General features: G+C 50.7%; 1 protein-coding gene across 1 annotated transcript in view; it reads right to left on the reverse strand.

Annotated features, from left to right (window-relative positions):
• The window catches only part of LOC118401147 (SH3 and multiple ankyrin repeat domains protein 3-like), a 96,477-nt gene that overhangs the window by 46,763 nt on the left and 37,342 nt on the right, over positions 1-12,372 (reverse strand).

Raw genomic sequence — 12,372 nt, forward strand, 5'->3', positions numbered from 1 at the left:
ATTAGCGGAATATTTGTAAGGGATGTGTTGGTGTCAATTTCATCTCTCTCTACCCCTTCGACAAGAGTGGTAGTTGCGAAATTTGCCTCCATTTATTGCGGATGACCAAATCAGGAAAGAGCTGAGTCGTTTTGGTTTTCCTGTACTGTCAGCAGGCTTTCAGGCAGATGGCGTTAAGCACGTTGTTTGGTTCCGGAGGAACGTGTTTATGTTTCTGAACAACAATGAGCAACAACTATGTGTGCATTTTAAAGTGAGGCACGGGGAGGGGCTTTATGCAGGGCTTGCCAGCACAGATAGTCTACAGTGTTTTGAGTGTGGGGATTTGGGGCATAAGAGCTTTGCCTGCCCAAATAACAAGACAAGGTGAGGGTACAAGCGCTAGTGGGGGAAATCAAGGTCAAAGTGCAAGGGGTAAGGAGATGCAGACAGCAGAAGCTGGGCCTAGTCATGCCAGGGAAGGTGGTGTAGATGAGGCTGGGCCTAGTCATGCTAGAGATGGTGGGGTAGCTGAGACTGGGTCTAGTCAGGCTATGGATGGTGGTGTAGCGGAGGCTGGGTATAGTCAGGCTATGGATGGTGGTGTAGCGGAGGCTGGGTCTAGTCAGGCTAGATATGGTGGGGTAGCTGAGACTGGGTCTAGTCAGGCTATGGATGGTGGTGTAGCGGAGACTGGGTCTAGTCAGGCAAGAGATGGTGGGGTAGCTGAGACTGGGTCTAGTCAGGCTAGAGATGGTGGGTTAGCTGAGGCTGGGTCTAGTCAGGCTAGAGATGGTGGGCTAGCTGAGGTTGGGTCTAGTCAGGCTAGAGATGGTGGTGTAGCGGAGGCTGGGTATAGTCAGGCTATGGATGGTGGTGTAGCAGAGGCTGGGTCTAGTCAGGCTAGACATGGTGGGGTAGCTGAGGCTGGATCTAGTCAGGCTATGGATGGTGGAGTAGCGGAGGCTGGGTCTAGTCAGGCTAGAGATGGTGGGATAGCTGAGGCTGCGTCTAGTCAGGCTAGAGATGGTGGGATAGCTGAGGCTGCGTCTAGTCAGGCTAGAGATGGTGGGATGGCTGAGGCTGGGTCGAGTCAGGCTATGGATGGTTGTGTAGCGGAGGCTGGGTCTAGTCAGGCTAGAGATGGTGGGATAGCTGAGGCTGCGTCTAGTCAGGCTAGAGATGGTGGGATAGCTGAGGCTGCGTCTAGTCAGGCTAGAGATGGTGGGATGGCTGAGGCTGGGTCGAGTCAGGCTAGAGATGGTGGTGTAGCTGAGACTGGGTCTAGTCAGGCTATGGATGGTGGTGTAGCGGAGACTGGGTCTAGTCAGGCAAGAGATGGTGGGGTAGCTGAGACTGGGTCTAGTCAGGCTAGAGATGGTGGGTTAGCTGAGGCTGGGTCTAGTCAGGCTAGAGATGGTGGGCTAGCTGAGGTTGGGTCTAGTCAGGCTAGAGATGGTGGTGTAGCGGAGGCTGGGTATAGTCAGGCTATGGATGGTGGTGTAGCGGAGGCTGGGTCTAGTCAGTCTAGACATGGTGGGGTAGCTGAGGCTGGATCTAGTCAGGCTATGGATGGTGGAGTAGCGGAGGCTGGGTCTAGTCAGGCTAGATATGGTTGTGTAGCGGAGGCTGGGTCTAGTCAGGCTAGAGATGGTGGGATAACTGAGGCTGCGTCTAGTCAGGCTAGAGATGGTGGGATAGCTGAGGCTGCGTCTAGTCAGGCTAGAGATGGTGGTGTAGCTGAGGCTGGTCCTAGTTATGCTATGGAGGGTGGTGTAGATGATTTTGGGCCTAGTCATGCTATGGATGGTGGTGTAGCGGAGGCAGGGTCTAGTCAGGCTAGAGATGGTGGGATAGCTGAGGCTGGTCCTAGTTATGCTATGGAGGGTGGTGTAGATGATTTTGGGCCTAGTCATGCTATGGATGGTGGTGTAGCGGAGGCAGGGTCTCGTCAGGCTATTGACGGTGGGGTAGCTGAGGCTCGTCCTAGTTATGCTATGGAGGGTGGTGTAGATGATTTTGGGCCTAGTCATGCTATGGATGGTGGTGTAGCGGAGGCTGGGTCTAGTCAGGCTAGAGATGGTGGGGTAGCTGACGCTGGGTCTAGTCAGGCTATGGATGGTGGTGTAGCGGAGGCTGGGTCTAGTCAGGCTAGAGATGGTGGGGTAGCTGAGGCTGCGTCTAGTCAGGCTAGAGATGGTGGGATGGCTGAGGCTGGGTCGAGTCAGGCTAGAGATGGTGGTGTAGCTGAGACTGGGTCTAGTCAGGCTATGGATGGTGGTGTAGCGGAGACTGGGTCTAGTCAGGCAAGAGATGGTGGGGTAGCTGAGACTGGGTCTAGTCAGGCTAGAGATGGTGGGTTAGCTGAGGCTGGGTCTAGTCAGGCTAGAGATGGTGGGCTAGCTGAGGTTGGGTCTAGTCAGGCTAGAGATGGTGGTGTAGCGGAGGCTGGGTATAGTCAGGCTATGGATGGTGGTGTAGCGGAGGCTGGGTCTAGTCAGTCTAGACATGGTGGGGTAGCTGAGGCTGGATCTAGTCAGGCTATGGATGGTGGAGTAGCGGAGGCTGGGTCTAGTCAGGCTAGATATGGTTGTGTAGCGGAGGCTGGGTCTAGTCAGGCTAGAGATGGTGGGATAACTGAGGCTGCGTCTAGTCAGGCTAGAGATGGTGGGATAGCTGAGGCTGCGTCTAGTCAGGCTAGAGATGGTGGTGTAGCTGAGGCTGGTCCTAGTTATGCTATGGAGGGTGGTGTAGATGATTTTGGGCCTAGTCATGCTATGGATGGTGGTGTAGCGGAGGCAGGGTCTAGTCAGGCTAGAGATGGTGGGATAGCTGAGGCTGGTCCTAGTTATGCTATGGAGGGTGGTGTAGATGATTTTGGGCCTAGTCATGCTATGGATGGTGGTGTAGCGGAGGCAGGGTCTCGTCAGGCTATTGACGGTGGGGTAGCTGAGGCTCGTCCTAGTTATGCTATGGAGGGTGGTGTAGATGATTTTGGGCCTAGTCATGCTATGGATGGTGGTGTAGCGGAGGCTGGGTCTAGTCAGGCTAGAGATGGTGGGGTAGCTGACGCTGGGTCTAGTCAGGCTATGGATGGTGGTGTAGCGGAGGCTGGGTCTAGTCAGGCTAGAGATGGTGGGGTAGCTGAGGCTGGGTCTAGTCATGCTATGGATGGTGGTGTAGCGGAGGCTGGGTCTAGTCAGGCTAGAGATGGTGGGGTAGCTGAGGCTGGGTCTAGTCAGGCTAGAGATGGTGGTGTAGCGGAGGCTGGGTCTAGTCAGGCTAGAGATGGTGGGGTAGCTGAGGCTGGGTCTAGTCAGACTAGAGATGGTGGGGTAGCTGACGCTGGGTATAGTCAGGCTAGAGGTGGTGGGGTAGCTGAGGCTGGGTCTAGTCAGGCTAGAGATGGTGGGGTAGCTGAGGCTGGGTCTAGTCAGGCTAGAGATGGTAGGGTAGCTGAGGCTGGGTCTAGTCAGGCTATGGATGGTGGTGTAGCAGAGGCTGGGTCTAGTCAGTCTAGAGATGGTGGGGTATTCGAGGCTGGGTCTAGTCAGTCTAGAGATGGTGGTGTAGCCGAGTCTGGGTCTAGTCCGCTGCTGGCGGATTAGGGTTGGACCGGCAGCTGTTCCTCATGAAGCTGGAGAGGCAGAGTAAAGCAGGTCTCTCAGATTTTTACTCTGCGGTGCTGAGGGCCTGGCAGCTGCTAAGGCCCATAAGAGAAGGAGGTGTGGAGCCTGGGCTGTGGGTGTGGGAGGAGCCTATCTTCCACAACCCAGCCATCCCTTTGAGATCGGTTCAGTCGGCCACCCTGCAGAGGCAACTGATGGCAGGTGGTTTACAAAGGCTGGGTGACCTGAGACTGCTGGGAGAGGAGGGGTGGAAAACCCCGGAAGTCTTGGCACAACAAACAGGAATAACCTCTCTTAGGCTGCTGGAGAGGTTCCTGGAGGAGGTCCAGGAGGCACTGTCTGAGCCGGTAAGGGGGATGTTTGAGAGGCCAAAGGGAGAGGGGCCACCAATGTTTCCGCCACTGCAGGTGACGGCAGAGACTGGAGACTGGCAAGGGGGTCTGGAGGACTTGTTCGATTTTAACACTCCGAGCCTGGGGGAGTATGGGGGGGTGGGAGGTAAAGCCCTCTACAACCTCAGCGTTAAGGTGAGGAACATTAGGAGCCTGGGGGAGTATGGGGGGGTGGGAGGTAAAGCCCTCTACAACCTCAGCGTTAAGGTGAGGAACATTAGGAGCCTGGGGGAGTATGGGGGGGTGGGAGGTAAAGCCCTCTACAACCTCAGCGTTAAGGTGAGGAACATTAGGAGCCTGGGGGAGTATGGGGGGTGGGAGGTAAAGCCCTCTACAACCTCAGCGTTAAGTCGGCCACCCTGCAGAGGCACTGATGGCAGGTGAAGAACATTAGGAGCCTGGGGGAGTATGGGGGTGGGAGGTAAAGCCCTCTACAACCTCAGCGTTAAGGTGAAGAACATTAGGAGCCTGGGGGAGTATGGGGGGGTGGGAGGTAAAGCCCTCTACAACCTCAGCGTTAAGGTGAGGAACATTAGGAGCCTGGGGGAGTATGGGGGGTGGGAGGTAAAGCCCTCTACAACCTCAGCGTTAAGGTGAGGAACATTAGGAGCCTGGGGGAGTATGGGGGTGGGAGGTAAAGCCCTCTACAACCTCAGCGTTAAGGTGAGGAACATTAGGAGCCTGGGGGAGTATGGGGGGTGGGAGGTAAAGCCCTCTACAACCTCAGCGTTAAGGTGAAGAACATTAGGAGCCTGGGGGAGTATGGGGGTGGGAGGTAAAGCCCTCTACAACCTCAGCGTTAAGGTGAAGAACATTAGGAGCCTGGGGAGTATGGGGGGTGGGAGGTAAAGCCCTCTACAACCTCAGCGTTAAGGTGAGGAACATTAGGAGCCTGGGGGGAGTATGGGGGTGGGAGGTAAAGCCCTCTACAACCTCAGCGTTAAGGTGAAGAACATTAGGAGCCTGGGGGAGTATGGGGGGGTGGGAGGTAAAGCCCTCTACAACCTCAGCGTTAAGGTGAGGAACATTAGGAGCCTGGGGAGTATGGGGGTGGGAGGTAAAGCCCTCTACAACCTCAGCGTTAAGGTGAAGAACATTAGGAGCCTGGGGGAGTATGGGGGGGTGGGAGGTAAAGCCCTCTACAACCTCAGCGTTAAGGTGAAGAACATTAGGAGCCTGGGGGAGTATGGGGGGTTGGGAGGTAAAGCCCTCTACAACCTCAGCGTTAAGGTGAAGAACATTAGGAGCCTGGGTGAGGATGGGGTGTTGGGAGGTAAAGCCCTCTACAACCTCAGCGTTAAGGTGAAGAACATTAGGAGCCTGGGGGAGTATGGGGGGGTGGGAGGTAAAGCCCTCTACAACCTCAGCGTTAAGGTGAAGAACATTAGGAGCCTGGGGGAGTATGGGGGGGTGGGAGGTAAAGCCCTCTACAACCTCAGCGTTAAGGTGAAGAACATTAGGAGCCTGGGGGAGTATGGGGGTGGGAGGTAAAGCCCTCTACAACCTCAGCGTTAAGGTGAAGAACATTAGGAGCCTGGGGGAGTATGGGGGGGTGGGAGGTAAAGCCCTCTACAACCTCAGCGTTAAGGTGAAGAACATTAGGAGCCTGGGGGAGTATGGGGGGGTGGGAGGTAAAGCCCTCTACAACCTCAGCGTTAAGGTGAAGAACATTAGGAGCCTGGGGGAGTATGGGGGTGGGAGGTAAAGCCCTCTACAACCTCAGCGTTAAGGTGAAGAACATTAGGAGCCTGGGGGAGTATGGGGGGGTGGGAGGTAAAGCCCTCTACAACCTCAGCGTTAAGGTGAGGAACATTAGGAGCCTGGGGAGTATGGGGGTGGGAGGTAAAGCCCTCTACAACCTCAGCGTTAAGGTGAGGAACATTAGGAGCCTGGGGGAGTATGGGGGGGTGGGAGGTAAAGCCCTCTACAACCTCAGCGTTAAGGTGAAGAACATTAGGAGCCTGGGGGAGTATGGGGGGGTGGGAGGTAAAGCCCTCTACAACCTCAGCGTTAAGGTGAAGAACATTAGGAGCCTAACATGAGTGAAGGCACATCAGTGGCAGGGGATGTGGGGAGGAGGGTATGGTGTGTTTTAGATGGAGGGGGCTCTATAAACCCCCAGCACCAAACAGGTCAGGGGACCTCCAGTGGAGGGTTCTACATGGAGCCCCGGCCACTAACAGCTGGTTGACACGGGTTGAACCGGGAATCAGGCAGGGGTGTCTTTTCTGTCAAATGAAAGAAACTGTGATTCATATGTTTTCTGTGTGCACCAGGTTAATGCCTTTAATGTCTCTGTTGGAATGTCTGTGTGAGAGGTTGGGGGTGGTTTTTACTTTTGGGATGTTCATAATGGATACAGGTATTCGAGCAAGGAGAAAACCAAATGTGTTTTGTTGAACTTTCTGTTTGCTCAGGCAAAGTTGGCTATTTGGCTAACAAGGAGGAACAGGGTCAAAGGTGGGGGGATAACAGACTCTTTACTATTGTTTAATGGGATGGTCTCTGCGCGCCTCAGGGTTGGTGAGTATGGTAAATGTATGCAGTACAGGATATATATATATTTTTTAATTTTTTAAGGGGGAGGTGAGTTTTTCATGAAATTAGATTGTTTAAGTAGAGAAAGACAAACAGTGTGTTGATGTGTGTGCGTGTCACCCTATGTGCTCCTTGTCAAAAGTGATTTGTCTCTGCTCCACAGTGTAGCCTGATAGACTATGTGGACAATGAATCAAACCAAATCTCTCTCCCTCTCTCTCTCTCTCTCTCTCTCTCTCTCTCTCTCTCTCTCTCTCTCTCTCTCTCTCTCTCTCTCTCTCTCTCTCTCTCTCTCTCTCTCTCTCTCTCTCTCTCTCTCTCTCTCTCTCTCTCTCTCTCTCTCTCTCGTGTAGATACTGTCTGTCTTGGCTCTGCACACTTGACTGATTTCTGATGGAATGGAGACAGTGGCCATCACTCTGACACACACACCTACGTACGTGCTCACACACGGGCACACACCCATATAGGAAACAAGCCAATCCCTTCAGGTGGGGGGGGTGACCTCAACTGAATTCAATAATACTGACTCAGCTAAAACACTCAGCTAAAACACTAATGCTAAAGACATGTCCTCCTGCTAGTGGTCCCTCCCTTCTCCTCCTCTCTCCCTCTTCTCTCTCCTCTCTCTCTAATAAAATGGATTAGTAACCTATGCTAATATCTCTGCTGACGTTGCTGGCTTTCAGATAACACTGTTACAGAGAGAGAGCGAAAGTGAGCGTGTGTGTGTGTGTGTGTGCGTGCGTGCATATAGAATTAGCATATTGCCTCCATGAGACACTGTCTGTATCTCACTTCTTCTTCTTGTCCCTCTCTTTGCACCGTCTCTCATCATGTCATCATTTCCTCCCAACAGGTAGGTCATTGCTGTTAGAGGCGTGCTAACCTGGACTGATTAACATGTGTGAATGACCTTGCTAACACAGCACTTTACACTCTTAGAAAAAAAGTTCCAAAAGGGTTCTTCGGCTGTCCCCATAGGAGAACCCTTTGTGGTTCCAGGTGGAACACTTTTGTCTTCTATGTAAAGCCCTCTGTGGAAAGAGTTCTACATGGAACCCAAAAAGGTTCTACATGGAACCAAAAGGGTTCCGCCCGGAATCAAAAAGGGTTCTTCAAAGGGTTCTCTAGAATCTAGTCTAGATAGCACCTATTTTTCGAAGAGTGTAGAGCTTCTGTTTGAATGTGATTATTACTGCCTCATCTCAGTGCTCTGGGATCAAATGCAGCCTGAGATAGTTAGATCTGTGTATGTGTGTCTGCTAAAACTCCAAAACAAATCTGATGGAAGATACCTTGTGCCTCTCTATCTGCCCCTCACTTCTCTCAATGACCACAGCTCCCCGTCTTTCTTCTGCCTGCTCTCTCCTCTTTTCTCCCTTTCCCTTTCTCTTTCAGCCGTGACTTCCTTTTCACTCCTGCTGCAGAGGTCCTGTGATTAGCATTCCAGGAGAGTAGAGAGGGTGTGAGAAAGAGAGGGAGAAAAGGAGGGATAGATAGAGAGGGTGCAGATGAAGAAGAGACTCCCAAACTTTTTAATGGGCAGGCTAAAAATAGAGCAGTCTTTATCTGACTGGTGAGTCATTCAACTACTCAGCACTGGGGAGGGAGGGTGGGAGGGGAGGGAGGGAGGGAGGGAAGTTGGGAGGGAAGGGGAGGGAGGGGGAAAGAGATGAGAGTGAATACATACAAAACCATTAAGAAACCTCAAGCCTTGCTTCTAATGTTACATAGTAGCTAAAACTACCAGTAACACAACTTAGGGCGCTTTTACATATCCCCCTGGATCCTGGAGCGTTTGGTGCCCTGATCCGCGCTATAAAGCACATGTGAAATTCAAACGAATCCTGGCTGATACTAATCCTGGACCTGCGTGAGTAGCGGTTCCAAGATCCAGGACCAGAGTACCAGGTATAGTGACGCGGCGGCGCGAGTCGCTTGGAACTTTTTTCTATCTCTGGAACTATCTCGCTAACGTCATATGGAATGTGCATCTTGCTAATCACACTCCGAAATTGTCATTTTCAGGTCTTGTGAAAGCAAAACATATTCTGTAGAATTCTCACAAAGGCTCCAGGAAACCGAACCAGGGTACCGAATTTCATATGTGAAAAGTGCCCTCAGTTTAAAAAACTGTGATATCACCATAGCATCCACAGTCACGCATGGCATGCACACCCCCAAATGCAAAAGCAAACAAATGCAAACACCAATACACTCACAGCCAGCAGCATTTCACCACTCATCACTCAATGTTGTGTTAATGAATTGAATCAATCAATATCCTTTTCTTTCTCTCTCTCTCTCTCTTTATCAGTCTCTCCCTCCCTCCTTATATTTTCCTTCCCTTCATCCCTCTGTCCTGAATCCCTCTGTCCTGAATCCCCCTCTGTACTCTCCCTCTTTCTCTCCTACCTGCAGTGACATATAAAGTGTCATCTCCATTGTTTGTTGTCCCCTTGGCGTATGTGTGTGTGTGTGTGAGTGAGAGAGAGAGAGAGAGAGAGAGAGAGAGAGACAGAGAGAGAGAGAGAGAGAGAGAGAGAGAGAGAGAGAGAGAGAGAGAGAGAGAGAGAGAGAGAGAGAGAGAGAGAGAGAGAGAGAGAGAGAGAGAGAGAGAGAGAGAGAGACAGAAAGAGACAGACAGAGATAGTCACAATAAATAACTGAGATTCACTGATGGCCTGACCCTGACCTTAACTCTACCCATATCCATCTCTCTCCCTCTCTCTCTCTCTCTCTCTGACACGGACCAGAACCTTACCGCCAAATCAAATGGGAGGGGTAGAGAGAAAGAGACACGGAGAGGGAGAGGGTGAGAGGGAGAGGGGGAGAGCACAGTGAGTCACGACACAGGGTTGATGTATAGGAGCAGAGAGATCACTCCAGATTCAAGTAGAAATGTGATGTTGCCATCAAAACAGTCCACTAGGGCTATTTTTCTCAAACTCATAATAAGCCCGGAGCTTCGATTGAACCCGCAGTTCATGGAGCAGTAGCTTGCTGCTTAGACTAGTGCGCCATCCATAAACAATGAGTTATCAAGGCCAGCCTTAATTAATAGCTAAACTTGTTTTTCTGTTTTAACCCTGTCCCAAACCTTAATCCTCAATTTAACCAATTGTAATTCATGTCTAAATTGTTAACCAATTGGAATTAATGCCTGAAGTTAAGCCTAGAGTTTTTTCTATATCCCAAACCGTAGCTCTTCTTTTAACCCAGTCGGAATGAATGCATTAACTTAACCGTAGATTTGTTTCTGGGAGCCTAACATGCCTAAAATGTCTGGAGCTCATGCAGGAACTGTGTGCCTAACCAATGGATGTTGCCACTAGGGGCAACGCTGAGCGCTATTACCATCAAGCTGGCTTGGGTTTTGCTAGGGTGTTGTGGATGGGTGTGGCGGATGTGTGTTGCAGATGGGTGTTGCGGATGGGTGTGGCGGATGGGTGTTGCGGATGGGTGTGGCGGATGGGTGTTTTGGATGGGTATGGGGGATGGGTGTTGTGGATGGGTGTTGCGGATGGGTGTTGCGGATGGGTGTTGCGGATGGGTGTTGCGGATGGGTGTTGCGGATGGGTGTTGTGGATGGGTGTTGTGGATGCGCATAATCCGCAAGCTCCGTTTTGGAGGATCATGTGTTCAATCCCAGTTATAGACACAACTTGCAACTTCTAAATTTGCCGTTTGGAGAAACGTGGAAAAACGTCTAATTCTGCAGTGAGAATCTGAGAGCTTGTAGATAGGGGGCCTGCAACACAGTCAGTTTTCTCAAACACACTGATTTGTAGGAGAGTCAATAAACAACCACACACACACACACACACACACACACACACACACACACACACACACACACACACACACACACACACACACACACACACACACACACACACACACACACACACACACACAGAGCAGTGTTGTTTGGGTTAGATCATTGTAGACAGGGCTGTCTTTCCTGCTTCACTGAGCTGAGATATACTGCCGTGACTGTCAGTGAAGCCTCAATGCTTACCTTCAGGTGGACAAGGGTATGTGTGTGTGGAGGTGTTTGTCTGAGTGTGTGTGTGTGTGTGTGTGTGTGTGCTTGTGTCTATGTCTCTGAGTTTGTGTGTCCTCTAGTATGTTACCTATTATTTCATCACTATTGAAACATCTGGGATACATATAACTCCTTCAAAACAACTGTGTATCACCAACTGTTGAGTTTCAACAATTACATAGCATTATTTATTCAGCTGGACTTATTTATTGCACCAAAATCATTTGTCGAGTTAATATTCAACAATCTAAGAAAAACATACAGTATAACGCATATGTACTTCAATACCCAGTGGAAAGACATGAAGGAGAAGGAATGAGAAGGAGAACTGGATGGAGGGAGGGAAACATGGAGAGAGGAGGGGGAAGAGACAAATAGAATAGAGAGAGAGTAAGAGAAGGGGGGTGCAGCAAGAGAGGAGAGGGAATAAGGAAACACAGGAGTGAGAGGAGAAAAAAGAGAGACAGAGAGCTGCCTTTTCATCATCTCTTCTCCTCTGTCTTTTAGTGAATCCTCCCTCATTCTTCTCCATCACTATTTCACTCCCTCCCCTCCTTCCTCTCCACATATCCTCACCCCTCCCATCAGGGGACACGATTCCTCAAGTGGTATTGAGGGGAAAGACGAGAGACATTCCTCATCCACCCATTTCCACAAAACCCTCCCTAGCCACATCCTCAGACTCCTTTCCAGAACACCTCTCCCCATCCCACTGCTCTACACAGTAGGTAGGAGCTGCATCCGTGGGTTCCTAATGGGACTTGCGGTGTGATTCTGAAAGCCTGTTTAACACACACTCTGTGATGGAGAAGGTTCATGAACTTTTATGGTTCAATAAACACACCACCTGTTTACCCATAAACCAATCTAAACATGCAGAGATAGATAGTACATTAATGAATGCAGCATGTTTTCTTTTTCCATGGGCTCTGTTGTCCTTGTTTATTGTCACATACACCGATAGGTGCAGTAAAATGTGTTGTTTTACAGGGTCAGCCATAGTAGTATGTCGCCCCAGGAGCAAAACAGGGTTAAGTGCCTTACCCAAAGGCAGTTCAACAGATATTTTCACCTTGTCAGGGCACTTGTCAGGGCACTGCGTTCATCCACCTCCGGCCTGCTCGCCTCCCTACCACTGAGGAAGTACAGTTCCCGCTCAGCCCAGTCAAAACTGTTCGCTGCTCTGGCCCCCCAATGGTGGAACAAACTCCCTCACGACGCCAGGACAGCGGAGTCAATCACCACCTTCCGGAGACACCTGAAACCCCACCTCTTTAAGGAATACCTAGGATAGGTTAAGTAATCCTTCTCACCCCCCCACTTTAAGATTTAGATGCACTATTGTAAAGTGACTGTTCTACTGGATGTCATAAGGTGAATGAACCAATTTGTAAGTCGCTCTGGATAAGAGCGTCTGCTAAATGACTTAAATGTAATGTTAAATGTTGTCAGCTCAGGTATTTGGCCCAATGCTCTAACCGATAGGCTACCTGGCTAAGTGAGACAGATGGTTCATTCATCATGTGATTATGAGCATCTTCAGGTGTGTTTTTGGTGTGTGTGCATGCGTGTGGGGGTGTGCGTGTCCCGGCAGTCAGTATACACATTAGAGGTCAGCACACATAATATTGTACATACATGGCTGAATCAGCACATTGGACAGCACCCGTAGATTCACCAGCCTGTTCAGCACCGTGGACAGGGCTAGCGAGCCAAAGTAAATATACACTGTGAAGAGTGAGAGAGTGTGTGTTTTACAGAGCTGTCTGTGTGTGTTCTCCAG

Source organism: Oncorhynchus keta, chromosome 22, assembly GCF_023373465.1.
Source record: "Oncorhynchus keta strain PuntledgeMale-10-30-2019 chromosome 22, Oket_V2, whole genome shotgun sequence".
Classification (NCBI taxonomy): domain Eukaryota; kingdom Metazoa; phylum Chordata; class Actinopteri; order Salmoniformes; family Salmonidae; genus Oncorhynchus; species Oncorhynchus keta.